The following is a 20,900-nucleotide window of genomic DNA, read 5'->3' as shown; positions in this document are numbered from 1 at the left end:
TGTATTGATTAAGATTATCACAGGAATTTCCAGCAGTGTATTGTCATAACCGAATTGTGGTGTGTTGTACAGAGGCACAAAAAGCCTTTTTCTTCAGCTGTAGATGCACCATTATTTGGATAAATGTAAAGTGGAAACAGTTTTTGCTAAGTTAGTGAGAGGTGACATTACTTTCTTTTAACTTTTCCTCCAAAACTTGGGGACTTAGTCAGATGTAACAAAACCTGGTTTCATTGGCTGAAATAATCATTTAGTGCATGGTGTTCCTTGTCTGCTAGAGCTTAGAAACATAAATAGTAGAAATAATTAAATATTTGCACAAGCACATTTTGAATTGCTGTTCTACAAAACAATACTGAAGCAAAAAAACCCTACTGCCATCCAACTACTTTATTCTGAAGGTAAAAATAGCTTACATTAGATATAAAAATCATTATAATATTTAATCATCATTATTTATCATTATAATATTTAATCATAAAATAAGAATTAAATACAACTGACAGAGATCTGTCAGTATTCAGTAGTCATTTAGAATTTTTTCAGTATTTTGCTTGGCAGAGTGTTCATCCCTCATAAGTCACTGTCATTTCCACAGAGTGCTATCTCAACACAATTCCATTAATATGTCTGTTTTAATCATCATACTGGCAGAGCTGACCAACACAAATTTAGTCTCATTTGTTTATCCATTCTGATTAGTTTTGGAGTTGTTTGGTTGATGGTTTGTTGTTTTGGTTTTTCTTAAATACTCAGTGTCTTCACATGACCTGGACTGTATTCAGTAGGCAAGAAACCCCAAAACATTAAAAAAACGTAGAATACAATCCCTACAGACACAGTGCTCATTCTTAACACCAGGAGCCCTTCACAAACACCAGAGCATTTATATTCCTAGTCACCAGAAGCAGACACTGCTCTTGTTTTACAAGAAGTAACAGGAAGTGATGTAACTGGCGGTTTGGGGTGTTAAAAGTGAAAAATCCAACTTCTCATTTTCACTGGCACTCACTGGCACTGGATATTCTCCTCACCTGTGGCTCCCAGTTCCCTTCCCTCTGCCCACGACCAGGGTGCAGCAGCAGCTGCCTGCAGGAGGAACGCTGCCACAGCCGCGTGGCCATCAAAGCTCAGTGCACGGTGCCCGGCAGAGTAAGGTCGGGCCGTCGCTGGTGTCCCGTGTCCCTGCGGCGGCCAGGCGAACGGGGAAGGAGTTGTTTCCGCGGCTGGAGCCTTTCCCCGCCAGGAGCCGAGCCGTGCCCTTCCCCAGCTGCCCGCCCGCCGCCCCTTCCCGCCGGGATGGCCGCAGGATGGAGAGGCCTGGCGGGGCCACAGCAGCCTCATCCGCTGGCGCTCCGCGCTCCGGGAGGAGCGGCGGCACCTTCGCCGCCGCCGCGCACCGGGAGCGCGGGGCCAGGAGCGCCGCCGAGTGGCTCTGCAGGCGAGGACGGCAGAACGCGCTCCACGCGTAGGGACGAGCCGTGCTCGCAGCCTGAAACTCCTCGCCTGCCTCCTTTTCGGTCCCCCGGGCATCTCCCCACCCAGAGCCCCTTCCCCGCTGCCGCCCGCCCCTGCCGCACCGGGGCGTCTTCGTGCATGCCCCCGGTACATCTTCCCTTCCCCACTCCTTTGTATGGCCAAGGAGGGATGTTTGACAAGACATAACATTGGCGGTGAATCCTCTATTTTCTTCCTTTCTGAGAAGTTGCATCTTCAGGCTTGTTTGCTCCGTAATTCCTCTCAAAGAGGCAGTGTTCTAGCAGTCTCTATTTTCAGGAGGTTCTAAATGCAAGGAAGGGAGGCTGAGAAGTTTGTAAATGATAGACAGGCATGGACAAATATTTGTCTTTCCACACAGTGGAAAGCAAAGTGCTAGCAGAACTCTAAAATAGCTTTAATTATTATTATATTATTTAATTGTAATAGATATTTAGGTTATTAAATCAACGTTAAATACATTCCTAGTACAGTTATGACTTTTCCTGTTCTATTGAAGATAAAAAGAAAACCATGAAGTTTTTAAGGAAATACCTCCTTCACAACACTGGTTTCAAAAGCCAGTTGCTGACCTTTTTAAGATGTCTCTTTATAGAGAAGATTTTTTTTGTTGTTTAACCACTACCTCAAATTATCCACTAATATCTTATGAAGGAATCTTTCAGGTGTCTTTTTCTATGGCCATAAATCTCTGGCTTCAGAGAAGCAATTCCTTTCTAAAAATATTCATCTCTCTGCTGCTGCCATAATATGGAGCCCTGTAGCCTGCATTTTCCTCTCTGTGCTGCACTCCCTCCCATGCAATCCTGTCATGTTGGGGTGAGACACAGAGGAACCTGCTCCTGTTATCCTCACTATGCCTTCGGTGCAGGTGTGCATTTCCAGAGTGCATAATCTCCCAAGGTCTGACTCTGTGTTACTCTGAATCTGAAGTTTTCTTCATAGGACTGACAGAAGTGACCTTTCTGAGTGAGCTAGAATTTTGCCTTTCATCTGCTTCAAGACTTTTGAGTTGTGCTTCCTCTTTGCATCTGAAATATAAAACCTCATATATTTTCCTAGGCATAGACAGACTTTTGAGTTTGTTTCACCCTTCATGCCTTGTGTCGTGGTTTGGCCCAGAAGTGAGTTTCTGGAAAAGTCGTGGTCAAACCAATCATTGGCCAGATTTGAAATTGGCATCTGGTGCTGGCCACTGAGGATTTGGATACGCCTCTGAGAACACACAGGGGTTAAAAGCAGAGCATTCCCAGAGAAACTTCCTCTTTGGAGTCCGGCAGGTGAGCTGGTCTGACCTCCTACCCCTGCCCAGCTATGTCTGGGTGGGGGAGGGGGAGGCCATGCGGCCTGAGGGAAGGGAGGCCGGAGCCCTGCAAGGTGCAGGGGTGGAGGAGACCTGGGATGTTTGGGCAGCCCCCCTGGGAGAGAATGATAGAGACTGTGCTGGCTTGGAATTTGATATCTTGTGCCGCAGATTGAGAGGGGACGGAGGATGGGAAAGAAGAGAAGGTTTGAGTAGGTAAAGAAAACGCCAGCAGATGAGAGTGCCCTAGATGGAGGAGATGACTGGAGTGGCTTTGGCTGGACTTTTCTCTTACATAGCCACGGGTGAAACCAATTTCTTCCAATAATGCAGAGACTGCACCTTGGGGGAGGCGGTTGGCCGGAAGCCAAGAATGGTAAGGCTGTGAGGAGAGTTAGAGGGAAGAGAGACTGATGGGGAGGGTGTGGTGGAGCCCTCTGCCTTCAGCGAAGGATCTCTGTTCCTGAGACCCAGGCCCCAGGGGAGTAAAAATATGGGGGGGACAGGTGTCCCAAATGGTGAGAGGCTGACACTTCTTGGAACTGGGCGACAAAGCATTCTTAAAAGGACCCAAGGAGCAGTTTGGATCCATGGACAGTGGTGAGAGCGCTGGACATGGAAGGAAGATGGTCACCACGGCAGATTCTCTCCGGGCGGCTGCCGCGTGTGACACAGAAGCACAGGAGGTCCCACTGTGTTTCCTGGGGAGGCCCATGGTGTAAGAGGGAGATTCCTCTCTCCTGATGAACTGGGGGGAAGTTGTGTGAAGGATGGTATTGGATTGAGAATTGATGTGTTAGAGGAGATTTGAATGTTAGAGGACTGGGGGGAGGAGGAGTGTTTTGGGAGTGTTCCAAATACTGGAGTGGATTGTTGTGTGTGGTTTTTTTTTTTCTTTTTTTCCCTTATGTTTCTGTGTTGTAGATTAATAAAGTGTTGTGTTTTTCCCTCCATTCCCAAGTTGGAGCCTGCTTTGTTCTGTTTCCAGGTCACATCTCACAGTAACCATTTTGGAAATATACCTTTCATGGGGGCCCTGGCATTCTGCCAGGGTCAAACCATGACACCTTGTAACAAATGACAGAAAAAAATATAAAAGAATAACCCTGGTTATTTTCTGACCTCATTTTAGTTAAACTGATGGATCATATTTTAATGTGACTTTTTAGATATCATACTACCAGAGGTATCATGTACCCAACTTTGCAATCTAAAGCTCATAAAGTTTCCTGGCTTCTGCATATTTGTAGGATGCGATATCCACAGTAAATTGAAAGTTTAAGCGAGGCCTCCCAGCTAAACCAAGGAGACATGAAAACAACAGAAGGTAACAATAGAAGAAATAGATACTTTTTAGTATTGAAATTGTATCATCATATCAGAAACTGTAGCATGTTTTCTTTCTCAGAAAACCTTTTTTTTTTTTTAAATCCTGGCTGATTGACAGCTGGAGATCATGATCATAAAATTAGTTCTCAGATGGTACAATTTAGAATTCAATCTTGGATTCACAGAGTGGAGAATTCCTTTCATTATTTGACCGCTGTGAGCACACATGACATGCAAACTTAGGCATGTGTGTGAAAAGATGTCCCCTCTCCATGTTAGAGTTGAGTATAATGCATCATAAGCAGAGTAAAGCTATCTTTTTATCTCCTTTAAAAACACAGTGTGAGTGTGACACTAAGAACAAGTGGATTTTCTTGTTCTTGCTGCCTAGACAATCATTTCACTTAATTTATATTAACATATCTTAGCTAGTGAAAACTTTTGTAATATTTATATAAAACAATACAAATGTTTTTTTTTAAACTACAGATTTTCACACTAGTTGAACAGAAATAACTTTCTTCTGTTTCATTTTCAGAAACAGTAACTTTTAAAGGAGTAGTTTTCCTCTGCTGGAATTGTAATTTTTTTTTTTTTTTTAATATTAATGGTATTCACCCCAAAGGTATAATTTTATTTCTCAAAAGTGTTATGTTTTTGCAATACCCTTCTGGCTGCATTACCAGTCCTCCACCTGAAGTTACTGTGCTCATTGTCTAAATCAAACCCATAACTGACCCAAAGCCATAGTGACTTGTGATAGAAGCCTGTTTCTAAAATACAATACAATAATAACAAGCAGTATTTTTTCAGAACTTTCTGTTAAGATTTTGTTGGTACTTTAAAAATGCAACTCTCTGATGCCTTTCATCCTGTCTCTTCTCACACTTTACACTTCCAGAATTTAAAAAAGAAAAATATAGGAAGATGTATAGAATGTATTGGGAGAGAAAGGGGTGGGAGTTGCCTATAAAAGAAGTGAAAGAACCTAACATGGACACTTGTAACAAATCCAGTTTTATTCCTATCTCATGGAACAATTTCTATTTATTTCAGCTGGTTTAACTGAGGCCTCCCATGGAGGAAAGGAAAAGCTCCTGAATGTATGGGACATCCTTTTTGCTTCAATATTTTATTTTTTAGTAATAAATGCAGAATTTTGCTATAGCTTGGTACAAACATTTGAAGATTTGTAAAGAGAATGACCTTGTTAAGTAACTTCTAAGTTTATTATGAAGGAAGATGGATCAGTTACGGGATCTTAACAGGCTGACTGCTGGCTAAAGCTCCAAAGCATTTTCTCAACCAACTGGACTAAGTTTGGGTGAATGGAATGAGGAAAAAGGCACAGACAGAACATTTTATCATCAGCATCCACACACTGGTAAAATATATACAAAATTGAAGGCACCCCAGTGGAAAAGCAGCAGGGTACAGCCCATCAGTCATCCCAGGATACACAGGGCAAGTGTCCTCTGACCCCCTCCCTCCTATGCTGTATTTATAGTTTTCTTTGGGGGCGAGGAAAAGAAAAAGTTCCAGCTGATGTAATTTCATGATTACATGGAAATTGAGTGATTTTAGTTCACACATGTAAAGCATGTAGAGGTTTTACTTCATTAGCATACGCAGGTATGAAAAGTTTTATGTATTTTCTAGCCAATAAAACAAAATTCAGCTTTTGGTGACTGGTTGGGCCCTTCCTTGGCTTAGCTCCCATTGGCTACATTGTTTTAAACAGAGCATGGCCACAACACCTCCATGCCACTCCATCCTTTGTTTCCTGCTTCCCTCAGGGCAGCACACCTGGCTCCCTCAGTGTCCCCACTCCTGGGGCTGCAAACTTCTTGTTTCTGTTGAACTATTGCCACCATGGACTTCCTTTGCTCAGACTTGTCTTTTAATATTTCTCCACAAGGACTGAAATAAAATGTTAGCTTATGGCACCTGTACTCTAAAGCTACAGAAAATGTATGTGAAGACTGCACCATGACCAGATGGCATTGTTGTGAAGGCAGTGACAGCTGTCAAAAAGCATCTTCTGTTTGCAGTGGTGAGAGAATACACCTCCACAAGATGTGTACATGCAAAGTGTCTTACCTGGAGAGTTCTCTAAAAATACACACTATTTGACATAAATATAATCAAATAAGGGAAAAGAACTAGCTCTTTTCTGACCAGAAAGCACAGAACAGCCTACAAGCATGCTAGGAGGCATCAAAATTTCACTCCACTTTATAAAAGAATAGTCTCCATCCAAAAGAATCATATTAGCAACACATTGGAGGTCTTTAAAAGCCTCTGGACACAACCTTGAGTAATGGGATCTAGAGGACTCTGCTTAAAGCAGAGAGGCTGGACTTGATGACATCCAGTGATCCCTTCCAACCTCACCCATTCCGTGATTCTATGACAATAAACAGCAAGTCCAAATCCCTTCTTACAGTTCCTGTTACATTATTTTCCTGTTGGCTTTCAAACCATGTTGTTAACATTGCAATCATGCTCACAACTGCATGAGAAAGAGGGGGGAAGACACCACAAAACACAGAGAGCAACTTTTTTAGGCATCTCCTCAGTATTTATTTGTATTACTTTGCATAATCCCAAGTGCTTTCTGGATGCTGAGATTAGTTTACTCACTATGCATTAGTGAATAATCATGGTATTTCCATGATAAAGCTATTCCCAACAATTCTAAAAAGTTCCTACTTGGTACTCAGTAGGACTCACTAATTCTAAGGTCTTCAGCTGAGCAAGAAGGTCAAGGATCTCACAGGGTTTTTTTAACATCACTGCACCTTCAGCTGCAGTAGCAAGTCTGGGGTTTTCCAAACAGCGCAAGAAGTACTTGGCTTAAGCAGCAACTTCACAAGGTTTCTCATAAGGTTTATAGAAGACCCTCTGTACCCTGAACCAAAGTGGTTCATGTAGTGGAAAAGCTGATAAAGCTGCAGGCATTTCTCAAACCCTGCAGCTCTGGAGATTTTACTGTGATAAACAGAATAAAAAGAACTGCTGAAGCCACCAAACATCCCAGCTATTGCAAGATCATACTCTGAATCCCCATAGAAAGAAGCTGGATCAAAGATAATTGGACTAGAATCATCCTCAGCTACATTTTCTCCTCAGAGATCCCCATGCAGGAGAGAAGGAATGATTTCAACACCACAGAAAAAACTGGGTATCTTCAGCTGCAGGGGGGAAAAGCAAGACATGTAAATTACTGCAGTCATTCACCTTAAAATGTAGAGGTTTATCTGCATACTTTAAACTTTTTAAAAGTCAGTTAAATAAACCTGTAACTTCAGACAGCACAGGACCAAGTTAACAGAGATGCTGAGCAAATCCAGAGGATTCCTGTTTTTCATAAAAGCTAGCAGGAGAAGAGTCAATCAAATCTCTTTTAGGAAGACAGTAAAGAATTCAAAACTGCATTTGGTGCTGCAATATTGACCAGATTTAATAACAACAACTACCACTATTTTGGCATTAGAAGGCTCAGGCATCTCTCAGCAACCTTGAGGAAGTACCCAAAGAGCCAAAACTGCAGTCACTTAACCAGATGCAAACAGAAAATCAACAATGTGCAGAACAGTACTGCTTATGTATGTTTCTCATCATGGAAGTGTTCCAGGGAGTGAGAAATATGATCTCCATCTGTAAGATTTCCCAAATAGTAAGGCAAAGTGCTGGCACTTTGGAATTCACTCTGGAATGTTAGCAGAGGGTGATGTGGCAAAAGCCATTACACCTTAGAATAAAGGGCATTTTAGTCCCTAAAAACTGGAGTCTCCTACCGACAGAACCTGGTGCACACCAACAAATGGGAACTTTGTTTTAAGAAAATAAAATCTACATAACTGATACCCAGCTGTCACTGTAATGAGAACTGAGAGAATTGCTTGTACCTGAAGCTGTGTCCAAAGTTCCCTTGCTTCCCTGTCTCCTGAGCTCCTTTCAATCAGGTTGATCTGGGGCTGGATCCTTTCTCTGGCACTGCACCAGTTCTTCACCTGAAGAACCAGGACTGCAGATGTCAGTTCTACACACACAAAAGGCAAATTTGCTTATTTTTCAAGTAAACCTTTTGAGGATCACACAGCCTTTGTGCTGGTACCATCCGGGACAGTAAGTGCTACCATTTAATTGAATGTTATCTTAAAATGTTAAATTGGAGGAATAAATAATTATCTCTCAGTGATTAAAACCCCAAAAATTGAAGAGCCATCAGTATCCAATGCAGCTACAAGTGCTGTCCAAAGCACTACTTTTCTTAGCAGGATAAACCATGCTTTTTCTTACTCATGGCTCCACTAAAATTAAATTATTTACATTATGATAATTTTGACCCTTTTTTTGTCACCAAAGGAAAAATGAGGCAAACTTAAAATTCTCTCAGTCTGATGAAATACAACCTACCTTTGGAAGATAACCACAGCAGGTAACTGTATGAAAGCCAAACTGATCCACAAACTGGACTTCCATTTGTCCATGTCCTTTACGTTTCAAACCAAAGAAAAAAATTAAACACCAATGACAAAATACTGAGCATCCACAATGCAAATGAATCTTAAAATTGTGCAACGGTACAATGCTGCTTCCATTGAGAAAAAAAGTTGCGCTTTAATGTTCTTTTTGATACAATGGTTGCTGCTGCTGGTTTTTAAATTTAAAAAAGTGTAAAGCAGCAATGAATACTCTTTATTTTTGTATTTTGAGATAGATACTGCATCTCTTCTGATACCATGTCCTTGTAGAGACTGTGGTTCAGGTTCCCAAACTGAATTGATCACAGAGATCCACACAGGGCAAAAAACGCAAAAAGAAGAACACCCCCACCTGTGTGTTTCATCCCAACCTATTCTCATACTATCTTTAGTGGAAGAAGATGTACCTGTCCTGAAGTGGCAAAAGCTATTTTAATTATTTTGTAAATTATTATTCATTAGGTTAATTTTGCAAAGAGCTGTGTACTGTACCAACTGTGCTCCCTTCTTTCTCCATCTTCTCTCTAAGCTGCTGGTTATGAAGGTGAAGATCAGCCAGCTGAGTTCCAAGCAGTGCTGAATGTATAAGAAACAAAAATAATGCTAGCAACTCTGACCCAAGAATGAATCCAGATCTCGATATTCCAGGAGTTATTTGAACATGTCTATCAAGTAAGTAGCAGTTCTTCACCTCTAACAAAATAGGTTCCCAAAACATTCCAGTATTATAAGCACTCTGTCTTCCTATCAAGACTGCATATTAATATAGACAAAATGTACTTACTTGGTTGTTTCTGCCACCATTATTGAAAGTGAAGTAATAAATTTACTAACAATGATAAACTATAAATTCTAATTCCTGTGTGATATCACTTCACTAAGCATTTTCACTAAGGTATGTGTAAGAAAGCGTGCACATAATGTGGAACATTTTATTCCTTTTATTATTATTATTATTTTCTCTGGGAAGCTGTCTTTGGAAAATAGAATCAAACAAGGCTGATCCTCTTTCTTCTATCCCTGTCTCTGGCTGCTGTTTTCTAAAAGGCCTCAAAGACAGGTGTCAGGTAGACCTAGTTTAATATCTATTTTTAATAAAAGTTGATCCTCTACAAAGTTCGGGAAAGTCTTGTAGTAATTGCAAACAACCCTTAGAGCCAGTTGCCCCCCATATTAACAAAATTATGTTCCTTTTCCTTTACTTGACCTTTCTGCACTTTCTGTATTCTAAAGGCACTGCCATTTAAAGCAAATTTAGTTCTTCATTTTATTCCTGTTAACACAGATAGTAGGTATCCCCCAGAATTTGCACCCCAAAGGTACAATTTGAAATCCAAACTACAAGATCTCTGCCCTTTCTCTCGGGACTCACTGAGAGCTCTTCATGGATCAAACCCTGGCAACGAGCAGGATGAGGGACAAGACTTAAAACTGGCTACAGAAGTTCTGAAAATGAGAAAAGAAATTGGTCATGATCCCCAGTGGAATCAGATGGGATTCATCATATTAAGTGCTAGTCACAGAGAAGGGTCAAAAGTTTGAAACTATCAAAATGAAGGCCAAGAGTTGCAAAAATATTGAAATCAAGATTAATTCATTTGGGAAAGTGCCTTTGCATACTCATGGCAAACCTTACAGCACTGGTTCTTGTATCAAAGGCAAGTACACAAAACAGGTGACCAGGTTGGTAATTTTCCCTAATGTAAAAACGAACCTTATTGTAAAAACCACTAATTACCTAAACAAAGAAGCCAAAAGTAATCAAAACCCAGAATTATTTCTTGATGTATTATCAGTTTGCTAAGTGAGGCGTTATAAAGTATTTAATACAGTTCTCTGCTGCATAACTTCCCATATGTCCCTTGACATGCTTTATAAAAAATTTAAACAAGTTTCTCCTATGAAAGCAAGTGATTTCATTGTCATAATAGCCAAAATTTCTGGTCAAGGGAAGCAAAAATAACTATTTTACCTGTGTAAGCTCTTCATTTCCAAATGTTCCATCACCAGCACAGTACTGTCCCCAGGCAGTTCTACAACCTTGATGGGTTTAGGCACTCTTACTGTCTGCGTTTTCAGGATGGCTTCCAAACTTTCCATTTCTCTCAGAAACATTCTCCTGGCCTGCCAGATATTACAGAAAAGCATTAGTCTCTATAAGCATCAGTCACAGGTAAAATAAAATAAAATATAAAACAAATAAAAAGTTTAGAGAAAATATTTATTGATGCACAAGATACAGACAGAATTGTCCTATCAGGCTTGATAATTTTAGTTGCAGAAATTACAATTTGTAAAACAAAGTGAAAATCAACTTAGGTTCTAGCATTCTCTATTAACTTAGAAACTCTGTTTACAGTTGAAGGAGTGTAAACTGCATACACACAAAATGTGTGCAATATTCTATTAAAACAGCAAATGTCTAGGAAGCCATGGACAATATACACCATAAGTTGGCAGGCTAGAAGAATGGTGCTGACATTCACAGACACCATGACTGTCCAGACCAAGAAATAGAGTCTAAAAGCAGCCACAGAATCTCAGAACCATGCAATTGTTAAGGCTGAAAAAGCCCTCTAAGATCCCTGAGTCTAACCACAAACCCAGCAATGGCCTGGGCACTCTGTCAGTGCCTGACAACACTAGGTATGAAGAAATTTTCTCCAACATCCAATCTAAACCTCCCCTGACACAACTTCAAGTTGCTTCTCACTTATTCCCTGGGAACAGAGCCTGACCCTGCACTCTCCTACCAGGGGGTTGTGCAGAACCACCAGGTTCCCCTGAGCCTCCTTTTCTCCAGGCTGAGCCCCTTTCCCAGCTCCCTCAGCCGTTCCTGGAGCTTCAGCCCCTTCCCCAGCTCAATTCCCTTCTCTGGACATCCTCCAGCCCCTCAATGCCTTTCTTGTCATGCGACGCTCAGAACTGCCCCAGGATTCGAGGTGTGGGCACATCAGTGCCCAGCACAAGGGACAGTCACCGCCCTGGTCCCGCTGCCACACTCGGACCCGCACAACCCAGGGAGGGATGCCGCTCCCCACCGCGGCGCCCCGACCCCCCCGCTGCCACACCTCCCCTCGCAGCTGCTCCTCACGAACCCCCGGCCGCGGCCCGTGTCGCGGCTCCGGCCCCGGCTGGTGCAGACGCCGCCCAAGTGCCCGGCCGGCCTCAGCACCTCGGGGCCCGGAGCTCGCTTCGGCGCGTCCTCCTTGCTGGCCGCTGTGAGGGGAGCCACGGGCGGGAAAAGAAATAAAGGCACGGGGAAAGGGGGGCGAGAAGGAGCAAGAAGGGGCGGAGAAAGGGCGTTTGATGGGGCAAAGGAGTGGGAAGGGCCTCAAAGGGCGGATTAAGTCAGCGAAAGGGCGGCAGAGGCGGCTGAGGGAGCCAAAGGAGGCGGGCTGATGACCCGGTCGCTGCTGTCAAAGGGCCTTCTCGCTCCTAATATGGCAGTTTCAGTTCACGTGTTCAGCTTCGTTTTTGTGCTCATGACAGAATCAATTACAGAATCGCAGAATGTTCTGAGTTGGAAGGGACCCACAAGGTACATCGAGTCCGACTCCTGCCCCTACAGAACACTCCAGCAATCACATCGTGTGCCTGAGAGCATTGTCCAAATGTGCACCTTGAGATCTGTCAGGTTGGGGCTGTGATCACATCCCTGGGAAGCCTGTTCCACTGCACAAAGACCTTTTGGGGAAGAAGCTTTTCCAAATATCCAACCTAAACTTCCCTGTTACAATTTCAGGTCCCCTTGGTTCCTGTCACTGGACACTACAGAGCAGAGATTAGTCTGTCCCTTCACTTCCCACACGAAGTTGAATACAGCAATGAGGTCTCTCCTCTGACTAATTGGGAAAGAGCTCTGAGATCATCAAGTCCAGCCTGTGATCACACACCACCTTGTCAACCAGACCACGGCATTGGTGTGCCACGTTCCTTAAAGATTTCCAGGGACACTGACTTCAGCACCTCCCTGGGCAGCCCCTTCCAGTGTTTAATCACCCTTTCTGGAAAGAAATGCCTCATAATGTCCAGCCTAAACCTCTGCTGCTGCAGCTTAAGACTGTATCCTCTCATTTTGTCCCTTGCTCCCTGGGAGCAGAGTCTTACCCCCACCTGGCTGCACCCTCCTGTCAGGGAGTTGTGGAGAGCCAGAAAGTCCCCCTGAGCCTCCTCTTCTCCAGGCTAAACCCCCCAGCTCCCTCAGCTGCTTCTCAATGGGCTTGTGCTCCAGCCCGTCACCCATATGTTGGGTTGGTGGGTTTCTTGGGTAGGTGGCCACGAGTTGATGATCACAATTTCCCCTGCCACAATTACACTTTACCCAGTTTGATGAGTTGCCCTTATTTTGTTCCTCATAATCTGGCCTTGTCATGGCTGTTTGGCCATGTGTCCTTGATTTGAAGGCGTCAGCATTCTGTTACGTCTGGTTCTAGTTTACCTCAATTTACTTGCTTTTATTATTTTTCTGTAGCTTCTGCAACTACTGAGACATGTTAAACATAAGTTATTTATCTGGAAGCCTGATGGTTCATCACAATCAAGTACTTGTTTTCTGCCCCGAGATTTAGTTTAGTTAGTCTGTTCCAAGGATGGAGCTTCTCGGCTATGGAGATAGGTGGCGAGAGCTGGTGGGGCTCATCCTGGAGAAAGGAAGGCTTCGGGGAGACCTTTGAGCCCCTTTCTGAGCCTAGAGGGACTCCAAGAGAGCTGGAGAGAGACCAGACAAAGTCTGGAGTGACTGGACAAGGGGTGATGCCTTCAGGCTGGAAGAGGGCAGGATTAAATTGGATATTGGGAAGAAATACTTCCCTGTGAGAGTGGTGAGGCACTGGAATAGGGTACCCAGAGAAGCTGTGGCTGCCTCATCCCTGGAAGTGTCCAAAACCAAGCTGGACAGGGCTTGAAGTAACCTGCTTGTGGAAGCTGTCCCTGGCCATGGCAGGGGAATGGAATGATATGGTGTTTAACCCCCTTCAACCCAAACTGTTCATGGATTCAATTAAAGCAAAGATCCAAAGAGCTCTGCCTAGCACTGTCATTCCTTGTGTCTCCTTTGAAAGCTTTCAGGCATTGCAAGTCTTTTCATTTTGAGGATATGTCCCACTCCATCCTTCCATGGTGTTGGTGAGGATGGAGGAGCAAGAGTGGGAAAAAGTGATGGGAGTAGTAATTGGGAATAATGATGTGTACTTGAGGAAAAAAAAAATCACGAAAAGTTTTTTTTAAAAGATTCATGCTCTTTGCAAATGAGATATATACCTTCTGCAAATGAAGTATAAACTTCTTTTTATACTCATTTACTTCCCATTATATTTTCCACAGTATTGCTGAAACTGGCGGAAGTTTATTCTCAAAGTTTATGCTTTCAAAACACAAAATGTTTAAAGCCTATTTTGATTTTTCAGACAAGTGATGCAGTTAAGCTGTATCCCATCATTGAGCAGAACTGCATGCCAGAAAGACCAAAGCCAGGTTTCCTATTGATCATGTGCAATGTCTTGAGCTGGAGTCAGTTCTCTGCAGTGGCTTGATGGTGGGGAAAAAAGAGCAGAGACATGCAGCTTGATCACCGCTAGATACCAGCATGAGGATTTACAGCAGCCAGGATCAAGGATTAGTGAGATCCCGTGAGGAGCTCAACTGTCTACAGCGCCTGCAGCATTGAAGTGGTGATGGAGTGGAATCCTGAAGGAATAGCACTGGATGTCCAGCACTCTCTGAAGCAGCACACTTACTCAAATGTGCCAGAACAAATCCTCTCCTGTTCACCAGCACATCTTTCCTGTTTCTCTGCCTGCACATGACAGCAGCACTCCTACGCACTTTATCAGCCACCCCAGCCATCACGTCACCATGGGCAATGTTTGTGTATCTGTGTGAGCAGGTCAGGTCTACACAGCAGGCAGTAACACCATCACAAGCCCGGCTTCAGTGGGCTCCCAGCATTTGCTGAACAGCAATGTCCACTCCAGGTACACAAGAGAGGTGCAGATTCACAGTACCATTCTGTGGCTGTTGTGGACACTCACAAGGCTTCAGAAACACTCAGTGCAAGTGGAGCAAAACCTCCCATTAAAGCCCTGTCTGGTCCAACGATGAACTGCAGTGCTGGACCTCTGCAGCAATACTGACTTCCAGCTGCAGTGTAGGCACAGTCTGTAACTCAGAGGTGCAGGCAAGTACAGGGCAGTGCTATGAAAGAGGGGTGAAGAAAATAATCCATCAGCCATGCAGGGTCTCAGTGACACAGAGACAGGGCTAAGAATGGGAACACACACAGAGGTGCTGTGTCCCAAGTGACAGCTCACGTCAGACGCAGGCACGTGGCTTACATACAGGGCACAGAACTGCCAGAATGGGTCCCAGTACGGAGAACTGCCTGTCTTCTCAAAGAGAAACATTTTCTGGTTCACACTGACACACAACAGGGTAACTCGATGCTGTCAAGATGAAGTCTGGTAGTCATACTATCAAAATCTTGTCAAAAGCACAAAAAAAAAAAAGAAAAAGAAAAGTTGAAAACAATGCTTCCTTTTTCAATTGGCATCATTTTGAAATGACAAATGCAGTGAGACACTCAAAGTTTTGGCTCAGTTTTGACCAAATAATCTGTCCTTTCACAGGTCAAAGTAAGCAATAATTTACATGAAAATAAACCAAAAAGCTGCATGAAATGAAACTTTCTGCTATTTGGTAATCACAGTAGTTTATCGTTATAGACATGTTATCTTTGTTATATTTATAGCACCCAGGGCAAAAATCTTTCAACAAGAATTTAATGTAAAAAATACCCTCTTTTTCCTCTCTCTTTTCAAAAAATACTTGATAGTAGCATATAAATAGATACTAACATGTTTAAGTTATAATCTTGTCCAAAACCTAGATATGTTTGATTTTTGTAAAACATTCATTTTCCCAATATTATTAAAGTGGAACTACTAGATTGTTAAATGCTCTCATCTTCCAAAATGGAAGTAACAATTGTATAGGAAAAACCTACAGCTACCAGCAAATACTTTTAGCCATCACTGTAATGGCGGCCGAAGTTGCAGGGGTGAGTTTCTGCCTCTTTAACCCTCCAAAACAAGGTGATTTATTGTTCTTTTCTGCAAATTTCTAGTCCTTCTATCACCCCAGGCAAATAGTTTGCATTAACAAGAAAGAAGAGAAAACAGACTTAGACTTATCCCAAAGTATTTCCACTTCCTACAGTATTCTTCTTAAAATGTGCACAACTTCACAGGAGAATTACTGTGTCTCCAGTGTCTACTGATCAATTTATTTAAATGCACAAAACCTAAGCCTTGAAAAAGACAAGAAAAAAGCAGCTTCAAATATGGCATAAGCGATAACAACAAAAGTAGTTACAATACTGAAACTTTTTAAGTATTAAAGTTTGACACTAATTTACATAATCTTAAATAGTTAAGTTACAATTCAGTAATGGCATACATAATCTTACAGGTAATAATCCTAAATTTTAAGTAAATAAGCTACACTTGATAGACTGGCTGGCTGAAGCAGATAGCTGGTGCCAGGACTCCACTTCCTGATTGTCCAGTTCCTGTATTGATCTCTTCATGTGGACAGCTTGTTGTGGAGATACTGGCATCTATTCTTCACCTCAGAGTAGCTGTGGCCAAACTATGAAGTGCCGCTTCCCCGGCTAGCTGATGACAAGAGAGGGGGGGCAGCAGGTTCCCCCTGGAGCTCCGGTGAATCGCAGTTGTCAGTTGTTTCAGCGCAATATCAAACACAGGCGGCGCACACGGGTCCCAGGGAAACTTTATTTGATGGTAAACTTCCCCTTTTCCTCTCCTGGGACCCCGATCAAGGGGCAAACAAAGACTTATATGCGGGGGGAGGTCAGGGGTAGGCACAACTTTCAACAAATCAGGAGAGTTGGGAGTAAAAATCCTAGGCGGAGATAACAGCCGTGAACCAATATCATTCCAAGGGAGGAAAAGTGGTTTCGATAAACGGGTAAAGTTTGGAGAAATAAAAACTAGAAACTAGATGACGAAATAACTGGGAAATGGTGGAGACAAAAGGAAAACAGCCCCAAGGAAAACTACCAAATCACAAATCAAACCATACACCTACTAAGAAAACAAAAGCACGATACAACAATGAAGGAGAGATGAAATTAGGGCATGCAAACATTTCTGCAGAATTTAGAATTTCATGTTCTTTTCTTTAAAGTAGCCTTGAGCAAGACTCAGAGTTTACTGCCTCCCAGAGACTGTTTTGTCTTCTGATACTCTAAGACTTTTCTAAGAAGCATCTTCAGGACAAAAAACCCCTATGAAGTCAGTATGAAGAGCATTTCCGCAGTACCGGAAAATGTAAACTTATGTAAAACACTAAAAATACAATTTGACACAAGGTATTTCCTTCTCTGTGAGCCACCATTCTTCTGCTTTGCAAAAACAAATCTCAACCCCGTGTCACCCAAGATCTGCAGTTAAACCTTTCAATAGACATTAAAAACAGCTCAAACTTTAAGGCTCTCTTTGGGATGTATCTCCTGCTGCTGCACATCCACAGGCAGCTCAATCAGGTGAAATCTGAGGTCTGAACAACTTTTTTGGCTCGGTTTTGCAAAAATCTGAGGCAGCCCATGCAGCGTCTGAGGGTATATGCCAATTCACAAGGTTTCCCTTTGTCTGCTGCAGCCAAGCCTGGGACTCTGCCTTACACAGACATGAGAGTGTGGCTGTGGCACAGGGCTGGCAAAGAAAATAAACCAAAAAAAGAGTATTGTATGGAGATCCAGTTGTAAAGTTGGTAAGAATGGTGTGATGGCATGTTCCAGGTGGAACTGGTGCTCAGGAGCACCCACCACTTCAGGGTGTTCAGAGACTGTGAGACCAGCAGAGTTCTTTGCAGAATTTTCTCATTTCTGCTTTGAAGTAACTGGTCTTAAAATTAATGTTTATGTTACAAATAGAGTCCCCAGAATGCTGTGGATCCTCAGGTGATCAAAGGCTCCAGGCCTCTTCATCTCTTCTCTTGTCTGCTGCTTGTGTTACATGTGTGGCACATTTACCTACAGGGTGCTCACTAAGGAGCTGACACTGCTATGTGCCACTTGTTAGTTATATCCTTGCTGTGAACCAAAAGGTATGGCTAATTATATTATTGGGTTTTTTTACAGACTAGTATGAAAGAAGGAAAAAGTGTTCTATGTAAACTTTTTTAAAATTCTCCTTTGGAGGATTATTAATATCCAGAAACTTTTTTTTCCATTTTTTTCACTGTCTGCACTGTGTCTCACACTTGTGTTTAGGACACCAATAATCACATTTTTATATTTGTTCATCATCTTTTATGAGGTGACCAAATGCCATCCCTGCATTTTGGCACGAAGAGGAGCGACATCACCGGAGACAGGCAAGAAGTACCTTTTATTTCTAGTTCTGCTGAAGAAAGACCAGACCATGACTGAGCATTTTGAGAGGGGATAATAAAGAAGGTTCTGATGGCTAAACTTGCAACTGCTCAGCCAGCCTTGATGCCACTGGAGTCCCTGGACAATGCAGTTCTATAACCACAAAAATTAAGGACAAGGTCAGCTTCCAGGTCAGTTCACCAGGACATGAAATGATGTTTTGGCCTCAGTATTGACCAAATGGGTGCTCTATAAGAATTGGTGAATAGGAATACTTAGTCCATATTTGTTTGGGTTTTGGGTTTTTGTTTGGGTTTTGGTTTGTTTTTTTTTTTTTTTCTTTTGGGGGAGGGGGTGGTTTGTTTTTTTTTGTTTGTTTGGTTTTTTTGATGGTTTTGTTTGTTTTGTTTGTTTTGTTGTTTTGCTTTTTTAGGATTAGTAGATGGTTTAATTTCTTTTTCCCCTGGAGGAACAGTAGAAATTATTTATAAATAAATCATGCTAAAAAGCACAAAGAAAACTACTGCAAAATAGTGAAGAACAGAAGCAACAGTTTCTGAGATGAAATCACTGGCAATACTTACAAAACTTATAATGAGAATTTTTTTAATTACATTTCAGAACAGATTGTGGTGTTTGCTATTGGACACCTTCTCTGAATTGCCTCAAGTCAATAAAGAATCTTCAGACTTGTCTAAGGAAACTGATTGATTCTCATTACCTTTTTAAAAAGCCTGAGCTAATTGTAGCTTATAGGTGTCTGGGAAAAATCTGGGAAGGAGTTTACAGCTACTGTGGTGGTTTTAGTTCGAAACTGGGCAGGAAACACTAATTTTGTGTTGGTTTAGGTTTGTCAATTTAAGATTTCTCCAATTTATAATTTTTCTGGCCAATGCACTAAAGAATAGGAAGGTTTGTTGCTGGCCAAGCACCAATACACTCACTTTCTGCTGTGAGATAGGATGAGGAGAAAGGCAAAGCAGGTTCAAAACTTTAAGAGGGTATAAAGAAAATTTTATTAGAAGTAACTAGAAGGAAAAAAAGTAGGAAGAATCAAAACAAACCCTCCACAACACTTCTCCTCCCCCACAACCTTTTCTTTCTTACTGACAATGGAAAGAAACCACACCCAAGATTTCCAGTCAGATTACCACTTCTAAAATAGTCTTTCTTCACTTCACTGAGGGAGAGAAGTCTCTCTTGTTAAGTTCATGGAGACTTCTCCACAAGAGGAAAATAAATAGTTCTCTTGTGGCCCTTAATTTGTCATGAACAGCAGCCACCCGGGGAACTCTGCTATCCTTAAGTCCTTCCCATTACCACATGCCTTCTTACAGCTTGTCAGTGGGCCACGTTGACTTGCAAGGTATTGTTTTAAAGATGAGCTGTTCAAAGGTAAAAGTTCTCCTTACTGTTTATTTCTAAAACCATCTTTATCCCTGGGAACAGAAATCTTCTTTTTCTAGAAGCACGGGACTACTCTTCTCTCTTTTTCTGCTCAAACTTCTCATGAAATCACAGCCATTTTAACATCTACTTATTTTAGCATAGAGGCCTTTGCTAAATATCAGTTTAAACACTTTCATCTCCCCATAGTTTCATGCATTATAAGGAGAAAGAGTCCTTTCTTTATAACTTACAAGAACATTGCAGCTCTAAAAAACAAAGCATCTCCTCCTCCCTCCCATCTGAGACTTAACTTTTTCTACTGACCTTAATGTCTTCATGCTGTTCTTTCACATGCTCACATTTTGTTCTTCTCTCTCAGCTGAAAGAAGACTGGGGTGCTGAAAGGCCTACCAGACTACTGGTAACTTGTAGAGAGCTGCGGCTAGGCTGAGCCAGGATCGGCCTCGCGGCTGGTCTTTAGTTTTCTGCACAGGCAGGAGAGGTCTGTAGTCTCAGCCGCGCTGGAGGGAGGGAGCCTGACAGCGGCAACCAGCGGCCCTGCTCCGACAGGGCTCGGCAGCCTCCCCTGCGCTCCCGCCCGGCAGCCGCTGGAGCCCGGCCCGGCCAGGCCGGAGCCCAGAGGGCCGGCGGGAGCCTGGCGGGAGAGGAAGGGGCCCGGCCCGGCCTGGCCGAGACAGGGGCTGAGGCCAGAGCCCGCCACCTCCTCGCGGGCCAGAAAAGGAAGAGAGTTCCCGGAGTTTTTCGTCTTTAACATATGTGTTTCCCAGAAGCGTGTCCAGCTTCTCAGTAGTTCAACAGACTGTCAGTTACACAAAAAGCTTTACATCACCTCCCTGAATTTTTCTCCCATTCCAAAACAAGACAGTTACTTAAAGAGTAAAGAGCATCTGGTGATTTTCCCAAACTCAGCTCCCAAACCTTTTTACTGGGTAAGCAAAGCAGAACAGTCACAGAGTCCCAGAAAGCCGCATAAAATGTCCTTGTGCCATCACCATTGATCCAGCAGGGTTCTAGAAATGACAAACTGTGACTTCAAAAAATCCTGGGAAAATCTGGTTTAGGCCTGAAAAGCCTGGATGTGATGGCCTCTCCCAGGGGGGCAGATGAGAAGCCCCATGAATAGAGACCAGGGGCTGTCACTTGAGCATGTTACTTGAGGCTGTCACTTGACCTGAGCCAGTGCCTGCTCTGCCCCCACCAGCAGTCCCAACTTGCACTATCCAGCCCTCAAGGTAACAAAGTATGCTCTCTAAATGTAAAGACTCAAATGTACTGACAATAGCTTGAGGTAAGAAGGGATGATGGGACAGTGGGGCCAACAATGGTGATGGTTCCTGGTCTCTCTGGAGTTATGGGCAAAGGGCCCTTCTACCCTATTCAGGAAGGCAGCAACTCCAGCTCCTTCCTGCAGCTGTGGGATCAGGTTCCATTGCTGGTGGGTTTGAGGAGCACCAACACACTGGCTTCCAGAAACATG

At 42.9% G+C, this 20,900-nt stretch overlaps 1 long non-coding RNA gene across 5 annotated transcripts; it reads right to left on the bottom strand.

Annotated features, from left to right (window-relative positions):
- Positions 1-70: 70 nt before the first annotated feature.
- On the bottom strand, positions 71-19,992 carry LOC135291514 (uncharacterized). 5 transcript variants are annotated; one of them, XR_010354326.1, is made up of 7 exons: positions 19,727-19,992; positions 10,592-10,743; positions 9,992-10,065; positions 9,112-9,195; positions 8,552-8,628; positions 8,041-8,145; positions 71-7,323 (listed from the first exon to the last, which is right to left on the bottom strand). It is a non-coding gene; the product is annotated as an uncharacterized LOC135291514 (long non-coding RNA). The 5 variants fall into 5 exon arrangements; XR_010354325.1 differs by lacking the exon at positions 9,992-10,065 and having other exon boundaries at positions 19,727-19,989; XR_010354328.1 differs by having other exon boundaries at positions 8,041-8,174; positions 9,112-10,743.
- Between the last annotated feature and the right edge of the window lie 908 nt (positions 19,993-20,900).

This window comes from Passer domesticus, chromosome Z, assembly GCF_036417665.1.
Source record: "Passer domesticus isolate bPasDom1 chromosome Z, bPasDom1.hap1, whole genome shotgun sequence".
Lineage (NCBI taxonomy): Eukaryota > Metazoa > Chordata > Aves > Passeriformes > Passeridae > Passer > Passer domesticus.
Note: the sequence above shows the minus strand (reverse complement) of the source record. Positions and strands in the feature narration are given on the sequence as shown.